This window comes from Rhinoderma darwinii, chromosome 2, assembly GCF_050947455.1.
Source record: "Rhinoderma darwinii isolate aRhiDar2 chromosome 2, aRhiDar2.hap1, whole genome shotgun sequence".
In the NCBI taxonomy this organism is placed as follows: Eukaryota; Metazoa; Chordata; class Amphibia; order Anura; family Rhinodermatidae; genus Rhinoderma; species Rhinoderma darwinii.
The window spans coordinates 304,568,476-304,586,334 of NC_134688.1; positions in this window are offsets into that span (position 1 = coordinate 304,568,476).

Consider the following 17,859-nt stretch of genomic DNA (forward strand, 5'->3'; position numbering starts at 1 on the left):
GTCTCTTTCTGTGTTTCTTTATTCTGAATAAAAAGTTTTCAGTCTTCCTCCTGAGGGAAGCTTTGTACCAAACATTTGTGTGGTGTACTTCTCTCCAGGCATGCCTTCAGCTTTCAATTTACAGAGGTGGTTATTCGGTGTGAAATACGGACCTGACATTATCAGCTGCCTGGGCACACAGCAGGGCCCAGAGGGGAAAGACGAGGGGGGATAAGCTGTGTGGAGTGCATCAGGGTAAGTAAAATTGGGGTAAATTATAAACCAAGGGATGTAAGATAATTTTTAAAACACTCTTTCATACAGAGCTCTGGTTATTCGGGACACGTGTCACATTGATATATTGTGTCATCCCTTATCGCCCTCTTATAGCAGACTTTGCACCTCTTTTGACTTTTTCCCTTCTTGCCAGTTTGGGGAACTTCTCCTGGAAAGTGTTGCCGCCCTGGTACGATGCGTGTGGCCTCGCTTCCAGAAGTACTGGGTGCCCCCCTTCTTGGTCCCTAAAGATTAGGTTCTTGATAATCACCTCTTGAAACTCCAGGAAAGTTCCCCTCTGGCCTGCACATCGATGTAGCACGTACACATTGTACAATGCCATCTGTATGATGTGCCCAGCCAGCTTCTTATACCACACCGCATAGCGCTGTAGGGCTTCAGGACTTGATCTGACAAGTCCATCCCTCCCATGTACCTATTGTTTTCCAGGATGCAGTCTGTCTTTTACCTCCAGTGATCCCTGCTCTCTAGCCTCCCTCCACATCTCTGGTGGGATTTTATTTTCTGCAGGTAGCTCTACTACATTATCTGTACTACGAGAGTTATCACTGTGTTATCTGTGGTGCCCCCCGGGCCGGTCCCCCCATGGACATTTAGGGCCATGGCCGCCCATTGCTGTAAAATGTATTAAAAAGTTACGCCAGAGCAGGGGAGGGATAGGGACTGGAGTGGGAGCAATTTAATGCAATTCTCGGTGTTCTCAGGCAGAGTGTGTGTGCTCTGGTTGACTGCATTATACATCAGATGTGACATCATAGAATGCAGCCGGCCGATGGTCATACATGACGACGACAAAAGCGACAAGGGGCCAAACAAAACACCCTCCTAACTAATAAATGCATATTGACACAGATAAGTAAAATTGAAAGGTGCTCGTCACAGCTTTATTAAGTGTTTTCTTTTTGACACAAGTAAGATATATAAAACCAAGTGTAAATATAGTACAACATAGTTACCATATTACCAATACGTGGCTAAGTCCTTGACAACAGCAAATATAAATGAAGCAATACCCTTAAACCACAAGTCGTGACGATGTAAGCTACAGTGGCATCACTACGGGTACGCTGCAACTCCACTCTGTACCACGCTGCCCAGGGACGGCCCTTAGAGAAGCCCAAATCCACCGCCATCATAACTTTTAAAATAAAACCAATATATTGTGTCCAGAGACAGCAATATATAAACATAACCTACCGGTGCCAAGGACCCGCCCAGCATGAAAACTCATTTCCAGGTCCAACTAGAGCCAAAAATTCAAGACATTAAGGCCCACATCTGACAAAGTGAACCCCATTCTTACCAATATAGGATCCCTTAGTTTCCAACGGCCTGTGACAAACCACCAAACCCCATGGGGGCTCACAGGCATATAGCCGCTGAGCCAGGGACTGTTGCAGGGAAGGGGTTAAGTGAGGCTGAGGAGTTGGCTCCCCTCCCCCTCCCTGTTACAGGGGTGAGTCATTTGGGCAGGGGGGGCGTTAGAGGAGGAGAGGGTGCGGGCTTAGTGTATGGGAAGGGGTTATATAAGGGGCTGCTTACCTGTAGTGGGCCTCTTTGTCAAAAAATTTCTCAGACATGGATCGTGCACATCTCCTTCAGGCGCCGCGCGCCACTATCGCTGCAGAGGGGAGCGACTGGCTGCAGTCCCTGCTGAGGGAGTCAGCTGTGTCTGCTCCTGCTCCTCCTGCCGGGCGGCGGCGTTCGGCTCGGGCCCCTCGTCCGCCGGTCCGGCTCTCTCTCTCCACTTCCGGTGGGGTGCGGTCGGCGGCGGGGGCTGCGATCGCGGTGCTGATTCCGGTCCCTCCCTCGTCGGTGATGTCGCCTCCTCCGGCTCCTGTGCTTCCAGGACCGGGAGTGTCGGTGGCCGTTGTGGGGGATGTGGTTCCCCCGACACAGGTATGCAGGGGAGCCACGGGTGTGGTGGGCCTTAGGCCCCGCCCTATGGATGGGGGGATTCGTGGGACAGGCCCTGGTGGCGGCCTCCATTTCTGCAGCTGTGGCTGCTTCCCCGGCGGGGAGCGTGCTGTTGCTATTCGCTTCAGAGGGACGGGAGGTGGGGGGTCTTGTAGGGGAGGGGGAGGAGGGGGTAGATGAGTCGGGGGAAGATGGGTCGTTTGACGGGTCAGAGCTTTTCTTTTCGGGCCGGTCGGCTAGGAGGGTGGAACATCAGGCGGTGGCCCCTCCCGCTGATGTGCTGCCGGTGCTGCCTGGGCCGGCGGCGGGGGCAGCTGTGTTGGTGGCGGGCGTACAAGGAGAGTGCCGGGATCGGTCCCATAGCAGGCACGGTGCGAGTAGGGCTGGGTCAGGGCGGCGCCACGTGTCCGGACGCAGTCGGTCTAGGAGGCATCGGCGTCATCATCATCACCGTTAGAGGCGGTCTCCGTCTGACTCCTCATCGTCCGACGACTCCCAGCATAGTTGGCAGGCCGCAAGGAGCGGTCGCAGTAGTGTTCGCGCTGTGTCCGACCTGGGGACTCAGAGTCGGCGTTCCTCAGTGGGAGCGGCGGGGGTTGCTCCCCCTACGACTGAGGAGGTTTTGGTGGTCCCGGTGGCCACAACGGCTGAAGTGGGTCCATCCGCGCCAGGAGGTTCGTCAGCTGCTGGACACGGTGAGTATGCCTGCCTTAGGGCTTGGAATGCTGATAACATGTCTGCAAATGTTTTATTGTCTGCTGTGCAATCTCTGGTGACTGGGGCCGTATCGTCGCCCGTCGTCGCAGGCCGTAGGGGCGAGGTCCACGGTGGAGGCGTCCACATCTATGTCCACTCTATCGGTCCCCGCTTTCAGAGATTCCTATTTTTGTGGCGTGTCTCTGTTAGGTGCTCATGTGTCTGATGAGGTGCGTGAGAAAATTGGGAAGAACGCGTATCTTGATATTTGGTCCCTTTTGTCAGTTGATTCGTCTACGGTGGATAAAGAGCGTAGACTTGAAAGGGGTGTGTTGAGTAAGCCGAGGGTCGTGCGGTCTTTTAATAATTGTGTGCAGGCCTTTGCTATTTTAGGGGGGTGTTTAGTCAGGCTCGGCCAGAGTGTGCGGGTCAGTTATTTGTGTATTTGGATACGATTTTTAGTGCATATAAATCGCACGGCGGCTCGGCCTGGTGGCGGTATGATGAGGAGTTCCGTCGGTGTCTGGCGCAGAGGCCTGAGGTGGGGTGGGATACGAAAGCGACTGATGTTTGGCTGCACTTGATGATGGCACAGCGGCCCTTTCAGCCTGCCGCCCCCGCCTCTTCTCTTTCCCGTGGGGGCGGGGTTGGCGGGGGAATTGGTGGTGTTCGTCGTGCAGGAGCCTGTTGGCTCTTTAATGAATGACACTGTAGATTCTATGCCTCTTGTAAGTTCCGGCATGAGTGTTCCTCCTGTGGGGGTACCCATGCAGCGGTCAGGTGCTCCAGTCGCGTGGCGGCAGTCACCCGCCCTGCGGGTGTGGGTAGAGGGGAGGACGCCGGTGCGCATATCCTCGATGCTCCCGTGGTTAAACCGGTATCCCAAGATGGCGGAAGCCGCCCTGCTTAGAGTGGGTTTTTGTTTTGGATTCTTTATTCCGTTTACGGCACAGGCGGACCCGGTTATGTTTAGGAATTTGAAGTCGGCGGAGGAGTTCCCAGCCGTTATTAGGGAAAAGGTGGAAAAGGAGGTGGAGCTGGGCCGCATGGCCGGCCCATTTCTTTCATTGCCCTTCCCGAATCTTCGGGTGTCGCCCCTGGGGGTGGTTCCTAAGAAGGTGCCTGGTAAGTTCCGTCTGATTCACCATCTGTCCCATCCCAAGGGGCGGTCGGTGAACAACGGGATTGACAGTGATTTGGCAACGGTTTCGTATGTTTCATTTGATCGGGCGGTTGAATTGGTATGTCGGGATGGGGCGGGCGCCCTTATGTCCAAGTCGGATATTGCGTCCGCTTTTCGTTTGTTGCCTGTTCATGCGGATTGTTTTCACCTGTTGGGTTGTGCGTTGGAGGGTTTTTTCTATAATAACATGTGTTTGCCGATAGGCTATTCAATTTCTTGTTCGTATTTTGAGGTGTTCAGCTCAATTCTGGAATGGGCGGTGAGGGATTTTTTGTTTGTAGGGCCTGGGTCCTCAGGGCAGTGTCAATTTTTGTTGCGGTCCTTTCAGTTTCTGGCTCAGCGCTTTGGGGTCCCCCTTTCTGAAGAAAAAACGGAGGGACCAGTGACGGTATTGAGTTTTCTGGGCTTTGAAATTGATTCGGTTGTCATGGTCTTTCGCCTCCCGGTGGAGAAGGTGGTGAAATTGCGCGCCACATTGGACATGGCTCTGGCTGCGAGTAAGTTGGTGTTGCGGCAGATTCAATCATTGTTAGGGCTGTTGGTCTTTGCGGGTCGTATTATGCCCATGGGGCGGGTGTTTGCCAGGAGGTTGTCCTTAGCTACAGTGGGCGTTTCGGTGCCTTCTCATCATGTTCGTATTTCTAGTTCTGTTAAGGCGGATCTGCGCGTCTGGCGCACTTTCTTGGAGGACTACAATGGGCGTACGTGTTGGAGGACGCCTTCCATTTCCAGCGTGGACTTGGAATTGTTTCCGGACGCGGCTGGCGCAGCAGGGTTTGGGGCGTTGCTGGGTTCGGCCTGGTGCGCGGAAGCTTGGCCTGATTCTTGGAAGGACAAGGGTTGGTGCGCAAATTTGATGCTGTTGGAACTTTTCCCCATAGTTGTCGCCGTTGAATTGTGGGGGGCACGCCTCTCCAACAGGTCTGTGGTGTTTTGGACGGATAACATGAGTGTTGTTTTTGCTGTTAACCTATTTACTTCTTCCTCAGGTCCGGTGTTGGCTTTGCTCCGTCATTTGGTGTTGCGGTGCTTGCAGTGCAACATCATTTTTCGTGCTCTGAATATCCCAGGTGTTCATAATGTTGTTGCTGATGCTTTATCTCGTTTTCATTGGCAGGTTTTTCGCTCTCTTTGCCCGCAGGCGGAGCTGGAGGGGGCCAGCTGCCCGGAGATTTTGTGGAGGCTGCTGGATCGGAGCTAGTGCCCTTAGTGAGGTCGTCCCTGGCGCCCTCGACATGGGCTACTTACGGTAATGCGTGGAAGGAATGGTTGAGCGCTGCGGGGGATAGACTGGTCGGGGAGGATCCGGTGCTGCGCACGACGGTGACGCTGGAATATTTGACGGCTTTGCGTGGGTGCGGGGTGTCGGGGGTTGTGGCACAGCGGCGTCTGGCCGGGGTGGCTTTCTTTTCTAAGTTGAGGGGGTGGTCGGATGTGACTAAGGCCTCACTCACACGAGCGTGGCGTTTTTGCGTCCACAAAAAACACTTAACAGCTCCGTGGGGCAGCAGCATATGATGCGCGGCTGCGTGCTTTTCGCGCAGCCGCCATCATTATGACATTCCATTTGGATGTTTGTAAAAAGAAAAGCACTTGGTGCTTTTCTGTTTACATTCATCCTTTTGACAGATGTTGCGCCAATCACGCAGTTCGCACGGAAGTGCTTCCGTGCAGCATGCATGGTTTTCACGCACCCATTGACTTCAATGGGTGCGTGATTCGCGCAAAACGCCGAAAGTACGGACATGTCGTGACTTTTTTTCAGCGAACTCACGCTGAGTAAAAATCACGAACATGTCTGCACGGCCCCATAGACTAATATAGGTCCGTGCAACACGTGTGCAAATCACGCGCGTTGCACGGACGTTTTTCCCGTTCATCTGAATAAAGCCTAAGTCCTTTTTTATTTTGCAAGCCTTGAAGGGGTGGAAGAAGATGGCTTCTAGGTGGGAGTCGCGGCGACCGGTGTCTTTTTCTTTGTTGCAGGAGCATATAGGGGCGTTGCCATCGGTGTGTTCTTCTCCATATGAGTCTGTTTTGTTTTCTGTGGCTTTTTCGTTGTGTTTTTTCGGGGCTTTGCGGATTTCGAAGCTAGTTCCGGGGGTTTGGTTTTGGAGGACGTCGTAGTCTCCTCGGTGGGGGTTGGGTTGCAGATTAGTCGCTCTAAAACTGATGTGTTTGCGGGGGTTGTTGAGTGGCGCTTCGGGCAGTCCCGGGTCCGGCCTGTGCGGTGGCGGCAATGTTGGCTTTCTTGTTGGTGCGTAGTTCCGGGGCCCAATTTTTGTCACACTCGGATGGATGGCCGCTTACTAGGTTTCAGTTTTCTGCTATTTTTCGGAAGGCTTTGGTTCAGGTTGGACAACCGCCAGGGGATTACGGTACTCATTCGTTCCATATTGGGGCGGCCACGATGGCTAGTGAATTAGGGTTATCGGATGCGGCTGTGAGGCGCATAGGGAGATGGAAGTCTGATTGTTTTGCTGGTTATGTTCGCCCGGACCTTATTTTGCACTAATTTCAGTTTTCATTTTAGGTACCAGACCAGCGGTGTGGATAGTCGGGTACTCCTATGTGTTTTGGGCTGAGAGGAGGGCTGCCATACGCCCTGGGGGACGTTCGTTGGGCTTTGCAAGTGCTGAAGTCTACTGGAGAGGCATCCGGGGCCTGTGCTGGTTGCAGGCACTGCCCGAAGTGGTCGACATCAGCCGGCATCGCTTGGTTCCAACTGTTTTATCTAGGAGGCAAAGATCTGTGTTCGGTTAGGGTGATACAGTCAGATTTAGAAAGGTTCGTTGGCTTTTTCCCCAGGGTAGTTTTGGTCTGGTCAGAAATTGTTCCCAGGTTGGTTTGGCATGGAGCACGGGACGTGAATGCCATTGAGCGGGTGAGGCGCCTATTAAACACCAGGGTGTCTAGGTTTGTCCGAGCTAGAGGCGGGGTGGTGGTGCGTCATTGGGAGTTAGAGGGTGATAATAGAGGTTTGTTGTTGCCAGACGGGGTGCACCTAACGGAGATTGGGCTGGATATTTTCCTGTCGGGGTTGCAGGATGGGGTTGAGCAAGGTCTGTTTTTGTTGGGGGTCGGTGAGCCGTGTAGTTAAGGAATACACAGTCACCTGGTGGTGGTAGTAGAAGGGGATTTACCTACATGTCCTTGGTTAGGCAGGCATACAGGTTGTTATCGACCTATGTTAAGGTCATTGTGTTTTTATATTTGGTAAATTTGTTATTTACATTTATTGTGTTAATAAAGCTGTGGCCGACCCCCGGGTCAACCCCACTTTAAAAGAGAGTTATGTGTCGGTGTGATGTTAATTTTAGTATGGGGAGGGGAGACTTATGGGTTAAATGTTGCTATATGCATACAGTCCATTTAACCGGACAAATTAGCCACCGTTTTGTTAATTTTCGCCCGGTTTCTATTCAGCACTGATAAAGACAGCGCATCCCCCCCCATTTTAGTCGCTGAACAATTTTATTGCACCTGTCTACACTTTTTTATTTTTTATTTTGTTGGTATGTGCTGATGAAACTTTGTTTGTTGTGACTGCCTCCATTTTTGATCTTGCACTCCTCCCATTCTACCCTGGGTGATTTTAATTAGTCTAATGCGGGTTCCTACCATCCCCAGATATATGTAGGCTTAGTTCCAGTTCTGGGTGTATGAGCAGCATAGGGTTTCACATACTTGTTGTGGCAGGTAAGCTCACACAATTTGATTAAAATGCACACTAAGAACCTCCCTATTGTAAATAGATTCAGTAGTAATGCATATTTATTTATATACAGTGTTTCGGTGGCATTAGTGTTCACAGCGTGCTTTTGCCATTTTCTTATGTAACGTATTGTTCACAGTCAGACATTCTTGCTCCTGTATACACAGTTTTCTCATTTTGTTGCAATGTGCGGATCAAACTTTCTTGATATCCATCTATTTATCTATCTCATATCTATCTTGGACACAGCAACTCTATAAGATTACGACCCCTAGCGCTACACCACTGGATAGAATTGGATAAATGGTCTTTGCAGACAGTATTAAATATGATATGCTGAGAGGATCCCAGCAGTCAGTATCATACATGATCGGCTCAGGCTCCAGGCACACGACTGTGCAGTAATTATGACCCGAAACTACGGGCACAGCCAACAGATGTCTATAATGGGAGTACAGCCCGTAAAATAAATAGGACGCATCTTTTTTTTTTTTTTCAGAAAATTTCTATGGCACGGACACCTTTGTGTGTCCGTTGGCCATTGAAACGAATATGACCGTAAAACGGGCGATTTTAAGGTCGTGTGCATGGGGCCATAGATAAAGGGTCCCAGCCTTGTACTTATGCTCAGGGGGAAGTATGGCATTTCTGGGACCTTTAATTAAAGACACCTGTAGAGAGTGCCCAACACAGTACTACCTGAATATAGCATTACAACCACCCACAACTAGCCAGATTCAACACCACAGCAGAAGCCTAGCATTACCAGAAAGGGGAAGGGCCATGGTGTTTATTAAGCCTTCCCAGCCAAATGATGCCACCCTAGTAACGATGGCAGGTCAGGGTTTGCCTGTTCACCAGCTAACATTAAGCCTCACCTTGGTAATGGACACAGACAGAGGCCATTACTAAAAGTAGTAATAATAAAGTTATGAAAAAAAACAGACAGACATACAGAATTTTTTTTTATTTAAATAAACCCCAACACACACATCCCTTGTTAACCACTTTATTAAAAATATAAAAAACGCTGTCTCTGAAGCAGTTCTTGAATCTGAAGTAGTCCAACAACCGAACCTGTAAAAAAAAAAAAAAAACACACACAAGAGGAGATGTATTAATAAAAAAGCAAAAAACAATTTTAAAAGGCCTCCTTCACATCATTTTATTAGCCTACGTTTATCATGTACATCAGGAACTCTCCAGACGTACACAATAAACATGTTCATCAGACTCCAGTTTCCCAATGGATAACAGTGTGTCTTTTTGGCCTCCGTCTGGCTGGTCTATGTCGGTATACTTTTTTCTTTAAAGGATGGAATAGCATAGTGGACTAGGTTAATCCAACCCACAATTATTTTTTTTTTAAATACAAGTATACCACACGGTATACATTTTTTTTTTAACAGAGCTTTTGGGTGACTGATGCCACTGTATGGCATCTGTCACAGGTATATGTTAAACTTATACCTCTGGGAGACCCAAACATCATCTTCCATATAAGGACAGTGAAGTCACGGGCTTCCACAGGGCCAGAATCCCCAGGGAGTGAGCTACTAAAGACTCTACCCCAGGACTCCGGCCCTGGGAAAGCTCCTAGCGTCACTGTCCATATATACACAGTAATGTCAAGGGCTTACCCAGAGCCGGAGTCCCAGAACAGAGGTTATACTAGTGCTCTGGGGAAGCCCCTGACATCACGGTCCATATACAGTAGATCTGCTCCGGGTCTGGAGATTCCTCTGACATTACTGTCTATATGTGGATGTAACGTTCACGGCCGCAGGCCGTCGTTCCTACTCACCCCCCGACGGCCGCGGCCATGGACTCGTGAATGCTGGCCAGCACTCACTTCAGCTTCGCTCTGCATTGTCTCGTAGGGTGCGCACTCGTGCACGGCCTTGAAGGGCGCACACATGTAAAATATAATTAATTAGCCCTAATCACACGGGACTATAAAAGGGGCTCTGCCCTTTCAATCCATGCCTGAGAGTTGCTGTGTATTCCCTTATTAGTCTTGGGAATAGGAAAACACTAACTGACCATTTGCTGTGTCCTGCTACCTGTATCCCATGCAGTGTTTGTTCCTGAGCCTTAGAGTGTTGGAGCCTTGTTGTGCCACCTGTCACGTCTGCTGTCATACACCACATCTGGTGTAATCTTCCACGTGTGGCGTCATCTACCTTCAAGTTTCAGCTGTGCCTAAGCCTCTTCTACTATCTGGGCTATCACAGGTACTCTTGTACTAGGACTTTGTAAAGACTGTTTGGCCAGATGCTACGGCGGTGCAGCCTAGTGGGTCAACATACCCATGGATCATGACTGTATGCTCATGCCATGGAACTCGCTGGTCAACCCAAGACCATGACGATGTCATAAGTCATGCAGGCAGACATGCGAGACCGGACCAACTCCTCCAGGCAGTGAATGCCATTGCACATTGGCTGGATGCGCAAGCTGCATTAGTCACAGCACCTGTTCCTGTTGCTCCTGCTACACCTCCTGTCAGTACAGACTCCCGACCCTTTCTACCACTACCTCCTCGCTCTGACGGTGACACAAGTACCTGCAGGGGATTTCTGAACAAATGCCAGATCCACTTAAGCCTGCATGCAAAAGCCTCCTTTCTGATGACGCAAGGATCGCCTTCATAAAATCGCTCTCCTTACTGGCAAGGGCACCAGGCATGGGCAAACCCCATTTGGGTACAGCAGGGACCAGAGATCCATGACTTAGTGTTTCATACAGATTTTCCATACAGTATTTGAGGAACCTGGGAGAGTCTTCTGCTGCTGCAGCTCTACTGACCCTTTGCCAGGGAGACCTCTCCGTGGGCGAGTACGCCATTCAGCTCCATACCCCTGCAGAACTAACCTGGAACAAAGATTCCGTGGTGTCTACCTTCTGGCAGGGACTGTCTTCTGAGATTAAACCTAAAAGAAAGAAGTAAAAAAAAATAAAAAATACGGCGCCACATGGTGCAGATCACAAGGATGATGTAGGTGGCTGAACAGTGGTAGTAATTGTGCTCACCTATTAAGGTTGTGCAAGGATAGGCACAACTCTACTTTAGACAAGATAATAATTTATGATGAAGCTGCAGCTAGGTCCAATTCGGTAACACACATTGCAACCGCCCATTTACGCATATATAAAAAAGGAAAAGCTGAAACAAACACAGCGCTGCTATCAAGGAAAATCCAGGAGAAGGAGGTGTATAATAATAAATGACTAGGCTACGCGTTTCAACACTGCACCAGCGTCTTCATCAGGCTGTTCTTCCCATGGCCTGAGGAAGACGCTGGTGCAGCGTTGAAATGCGTAGCCTAATAAATCTATTTATTATTATACACCTCCTGGATTTGCCTTGAAAACCTGAAACAAAAACAGTGCTGCTATCATCCTTTTTCTGAGATTAAAGACATGCTTGCCACTCACGATCTGCCACCTACCCTGGATGACCTCATTCTTCTAGACATCCAGATTGACGTGAGGATTCGGGAGCAATCCCAAGAGGTTCGCCGGGAGAGAAGATTCCCTAGGCTGGCTCCTGCTTTCCAGCAATCCCTGCTGCCCTCATCAGTTGTTCCACCAGAGGAGCCTATGCAGGTGGACCGGCAGAAATGGTCAGCCCAGGAGAAACAATGCAGACACACTTCAGGACTTTGTATTGCGGCCTCGGAGGCCATGTTGTGCGATTGTGTCCCCAAAAGCCCAAAAACTCCAGTGCTAGGATTGCTTAGAGAGATAACCCAAGGCGGAAAGGCGCTAAATAAAAAAAATCCTCTTCTAAACTGTCCATTCCCATGACCAGTTTCCAGCCAGAAGACGCACCGTATCGCTACCTATCCTGACTCAGGGTCCACAGCAAACTTCATCCAACAAGACCTAGTGGATCATCTCCAGTTGCCCACAGTTCCTCTCGAGAAGTCTTTGGCTGTTGCCTCGATGAATGGACTTCCTCTGCCCGATCCGATCGTGTCTGAGACCAAGCCACTGAAGCTCCAATTTGGAGCCCTTCCTATGGAACTGAATATCTTTCTGGTCTTGCCTAAAGTCGTCAATCCTGTTCTACTGGGTCTGCCTTGGCTCCAGTTACATGCCCCAGTCCTGAACTGGAATTCCAGAGTAGTTCTCCAATGGGGCTCCAAATGTCTCCACCTCTGCCTGTTACAGATCTGTCCTGCCCAGCCTCCTCTGCCTCAGTCATTAGTGGGATTACCTGCTCATTTTTCTCAATTTGCAGAAGTCTTCAGCAAGAAGGCAGTGGAGATGCTTCCCCCACACCGGTCTTACGACTGTCCGATTGAACTGGTTCCAAATGCTTCTTCTCCCCCTGCATAGGTATATCCTCTCTCCTCACAAGAGACTCAGTCCATGTCTGCCTATATCAACGAAAATCTGGAGAGGGGTTTTATGCGAAAATATTCCTCCGCAGCCAGCGCCAGGTTCTTATTCGTTAAAAAGAAAGATGGATCTCTTCGGCCCTGCATTGACTACAGTGGTAGATCACGGTCAAGAACAAAAATATGCGTTGCCACTAATATCCAAACTATTTGACCATATACGAGGGGGCAGGATTTTCTCTAAACTAGACTTACGTGGAGCTTACAATTTGATCCGAATCAGTCAGGGTTAAGAGTGGAAGACTGCATTCAACACTCGAGACGGGCACTACGGATACTTGGTGATGCCCTTCGGTCTGTGTAACGCTCCAGCGGTCTTCCAGAAATTAGTCAATGATATCATCGATATAGACCACAACACAGACATAGAGGAGATCTCGGAAGATATTTTGATCTCTCCAGATCGGACGACTCATCAGAGGCATGTCCGTGAAGTTCTGATGCGATTAATGGAGAATAGCCTATATGCCAAGCTGGAGGAGAAGTGCATTTTTTAAAAAAACTCTTTCCCCTTCCTGGGCTACATCTCAGATCAAGTATAATTAGACAAAAAACGTCTCACAGGACACATAAATATCAAGGTGGGAAGCAAAAGTCTCAACCACCTACTACATTTATTAGAGATAGGAACTCCAACATTGACATATAAATACTAGAGAAAAAGAGTCCATAACTATCAAGTTTAAAAATATATATCTTTATTATTAGCAAAAAAATGAGAATCTAAAACACGTCTGTTTTTGGGTCAGCGTTTACATGTACAATTAACAGATATATGTACACACAATGTATAGCACAGGGGGTCATACAGTAGTTATATCCTAAATCGGGGATATATCCACATAGGTAGTGTGAAGGATGATTTATTTGCTTATATTCTCTGTATGAAATTACATTGTGAATTATCAAGCAGGATGCCGAATTACTAAGATATGTATTATGTGAAAGTGATGATAATGTTTAAATGATTTAGTTTCGTGCAGCAGCCATCTTGTCTGGAGTTCCCATCTTGGTTCTTTTGTAGTGAATAGAAAAGTAATTGTTCCTTTAATACAAGTAATGTTGATTTCGTATGTTTTATCTTTGACCTTGGTTACCATGCAAAGATGGACAGGGAAGGAGATGGGAGGATGGCAAGTATGCGTGAGGGAAGGTCTCCCCCATCTCCACGAGAATATTCTGTCCAAGAGAGAGATAAGACACCTGTAAACATAATGTGTGAAGAATTATAATGATGTATCTGGGATGTATTTTATTGTATGCTTTTTACTGAATAACAAATATTGTTACATTGTCTCTGATTGGTTTACCTCAAGCCTACACCCCTTCTGAATTTCAGTTTAACAGTTTGAGTTTGGTAATAAATCCTAGAGAGGAGCATTTCAGTGTGTCTGTGTGTTTTCTTCTCCTCTCTCGATATATATCGGTGAAATATCCTAATTAGGATACTGACTAATGGAGTCTGGCCTTGAGAGTCTGTTTGGACTCGTATAAATTTCAGTCTAATATATTTTGAGCGATGGATTTCTACGACAGTAATGGTGCCGATAAAACCCAGGAAGATTGCACTTCTGATAAGCTGTCACTGGAGAGGTCTGGCTTTGCATCTGTAAATTACAAAAAACCGCGGTAGGTAAGGAGCTTATTCTTACACCATTCACACATGTATTGCGTAAGCCTTGGAATCTAGCTGTCAGACGTCACTTCTTTTATGTACGAGGCTCCTTAGTCAGAACGGGTTGAAAGATGGATCCAAAAAGATATGTTGAAGCTTTTTGTGTGATGAAGGATTGCAGGTGTGTACGTGATCTTAAACTGTTGATATGAAAGACATGAGAGAATTTTTGCCAGCAATTATATTGTTAACAAGGAAAATTGTAAAACCTCCGCCTTTGGAATGCAGTGACGTAGCACATGGTGGAGAGAAGTCGTAACTCACATGTGAAGTATTTGAAATGAAAAGATTGTAGTCTGGACTGTGAGGAAAAAACAAAACTTCTGCTTGCTGCTTTGTTTTAGCGTAATTTGTTATTTAGTTGTGTCAAATTGTTGAGGATTAATAGTTGATCTGTTACCCGTTTGTCTAGGATTATAGTTGGGAGGTACTGACTGGTATTGGCTCAGACCCATAGACAGTTGGATAGTTGTGAGTAATATCATGTAGTACCACAGGGGCTTCAATGGTTAAGTCCTGATAATGTAGAATCCAGTGCAAGGAGAAGCAATTGTGTCTATATTGAATTTGCACTCAATACCATTACCCAGTGCAACAGGGAAAACTTTGAATACTGTATTAGAAAATCATTTATATTTTCCTAACGCATTGCCAGACAGTGATATTGTGTGTAAGGGTCTATAAACCAGTTGTATGCATTGCCAGACTGGCATAAGGTGGGAATCAGTACAGACTGATTTCTAGCACATGATAATCCGGCATATACACTTTGATGTAAAATAACATCCAAGTAATTAAGTCTGTAGTAGTATAACATCAGACCGCTGGATTGAATACCGTTGTAATATAACATCCTGTATTCATTGAATGACCCTGACACTTATCCCAGGTGCCACCTGTGCCGTAGTAGTAATTACAGTGAAGAACATTGGTATTGGCTCAGACCCATAGCCCGTAAAGAAATTATCACCAACATACATAACAGCTCCCTAAACTACAACCCACAAAGTGAACAGCTGAGCGGGGAGGATAATATATATATGTTACCAAATATAATTTGCATGTGAAACCATTGCAAAGTGCTAGAGGAAAGAGTTTGGGATATATGCTACATCACAGGCTGTATGAACTGAAAGACACACCCCGGCAGCAAGTGTTCTGCATAAGTGAAGTGTTACCAACTCCTGCTTGAATCAATGGAGGTTCATGAATGTCGATTGTGTTGAAGAATTTGCTCTTGTAATTGTTGATTGGCAGCATTTTGTCTGTTCTTGATGTTCAATACAGTGAAGGATGAGAGGATCCTACTGCTAGAATGTCTGGAGGAACGACTTTTGATATCGTATTGGTAAGACAGTCTAGGAGATAGACTGGTCTGAGATATCTGTCGGCAAACGTGGCGTAGCCTGTTTGCCTGGAGGTGGGGGATTTACCGGAAATCACCCTACTGCTCTCCGACATGGGGTCAGGAGGAAGTTGGACAAAGATGCTTTGGGGCACTGGTCCCGGCCAACATTAGAATGAGCAAAAGGAGCTGGGGCTTTAATTGTAAAGTATGTGAAGGCAAAATAACACACTGTAAAAAAATTGTTGAAGAGGCTGGCAGCCGTAAGAAGGATGTTTGCATGTGATCAGGTGATTACAGGTGGTTACAAGTAAGATGATGTGAGAAAGAACAATTTAAATACAGGTGTAAATTTTCATTGGAAGAGTGAAGAAAACGGAGCAGCCGGGTACATTGCAGTGACTAACGTGGGTCAGAACGGGGGGAGTGTAATGTGAACAGGTGTGATGTGACATCTGTGTGATGTGTGATACATATGTGATGTGACGTGACATCTGTGTGATATGTGATGTGTGCAATGTAACATGTGTGATGTGATGAGACATCTGTGTGATGTGTGTAATGTAACATGTCTGAAGTTTGAAACGAATGGCCACAATAAAAGCAGAACTATATTGTATGTTTCCTATTTTTAACAGCAGTAATGTCTAAAAATGTTAGTGTTTTGTGTATGGGGTTAAAATCAGTTCCACTTTTTTTCATTTTTTTTTTATGCAATGTGTCTTATTTTCGCGCACGCACAGTTGTCTGTAGCTACACCAAGCGAGAAAAATATTACAGCCGGCTGGATCTGTTTGTAAAAAGATAAAAGCTATACTGCAGATTAATGTGTTATAATGTGATAAGATTTAATGTTGGAATGTTTTGATGTTAATTCAAGTGTATTAAACTACAGATATTGTGAGACACGGGGTTTTGAAAATGTATGTGCCCCCTCTGTTCCCTATTCTTATGTACAGCTTATTGGTTTGCAGTAATTAATATTACCAGATATATTATTTTCTGTGTTATTGAATAACTAATTACATTTGTCTTGTTTTTTTTTGTTTTCACACGAGGCACGTGCTATGGTGCTGCCTAAATGTTATTTTTGAAAATGTGAGATGTTTTACAGGTAAATGGTTGCAGGTCATTTTAAAGATAAAATGTATTTTTGTCAGGAGAAAGTAATCTTTTTTGTTCCAGGCTGTTGTGTATTACAGGGGGTTAAGCTAGTGCCCCCCCCCCCTGATAGAGTGCCTAATTTTATTATGTTGATATGTAGTTTTGAACCCTGCTACATTACTTTCGCAGAGTCCAAATAGGAGGAATGGTGAAGGGACTGATCAGGTAGTTTTGTTTTGTGTTTTATTTTGTTTTGAATTAATGAATTTGGTTCTAGGAGATCTATAAAATGTGTATGAGCTTCAATGAGTAACCCAGGTTAAATGTGTATGACAGTAACCTACATTTTGAGGTTTTTCTGTGTAGATGGTTCCAGATCTTTCCAGAACGGTGAATATGGCACTGGGTAAGCTGTGCTGTAGTCTCCACCCAATATGAGGTATTGTGTAAGAGACCAACCCCCTCCAGAAAATTCTGTAGTCTCCACCCAATATGAGGTATTGTGTAAGAGACCATCCCCCTCCAGCAAATTTACACAGGAGGCAGAGGTGACGTCACTCACAGATGAGTCTTTACAGATTTAGATGGGGAGAAGGCAAAACAAAAAATTTTTTGAATATTGTTTATTTTATGCCAGATTTCAGTAACATATTTTGTTTGTTTTTGTATTAATCAGGTATTTACAGGACCTGGTGGGTGGGATTTACAAGTGTTCTGGATTATCAGATGAATGTGGAACAATAAAACTCCACCCTTTTGAAATGTTCTATCTATATGTGACATGGGTTTCCAATGTAAATTTGTAATGTAGAAATACTTTATACAGTATGTGTAGAACAGGATACGAGGCACAAGGTAAATTACCCAGAAACCACTTTCACCTTCTTGTTCATCTCAAGGAGCGGAGCTGGAGGTGCTCGCTGAGGCTTGTAACCTGGCAGAAGGTAAGACGGCCGACATATACACTGACTCTAGGTACGCTTTTGGCATCGCCCACAATTATGGGCCCATTGGTAGTAGGAACTTTATTGGATCATCGGGTAAGCCAAGTGAGAGAGCGAGAGAGGACAGAACTGACAACAAGGGTATATGCAGCCAGGTGTCAGTAAATTGGCTTGTCCCTGGATACAATAATGCCACCACTAGGTTTGTAGCAGCCGGCATTATGTGCGCACGGCATGACATAGGTAAAACAGAAAAGGTAAAACAAAAAATATTTTCCAAAACATACCAGGCACTCTTTGGGATAAGAATAATTTTGTATACATTTTTATTAAATTCCATATAAAAATATATTTTAAAGATTTTTCATATATAAATATATCTCTTTCCTCTTTTATCCATAATACAAAGATTTTTTATAGGAAAAGAAAAGGGTTTGAGAACACACATTTGTTTCAAACTAGATGTACATAATTTAAAAAAATGTCTCCTGGCCAGGATACCAACACAGACTTTTATAACATTACTTCCATTAATTTATCCCCCTCTAAACACAATGACATGTCATGATGAAATATCTAGGTAATAGGTGTTCTATAC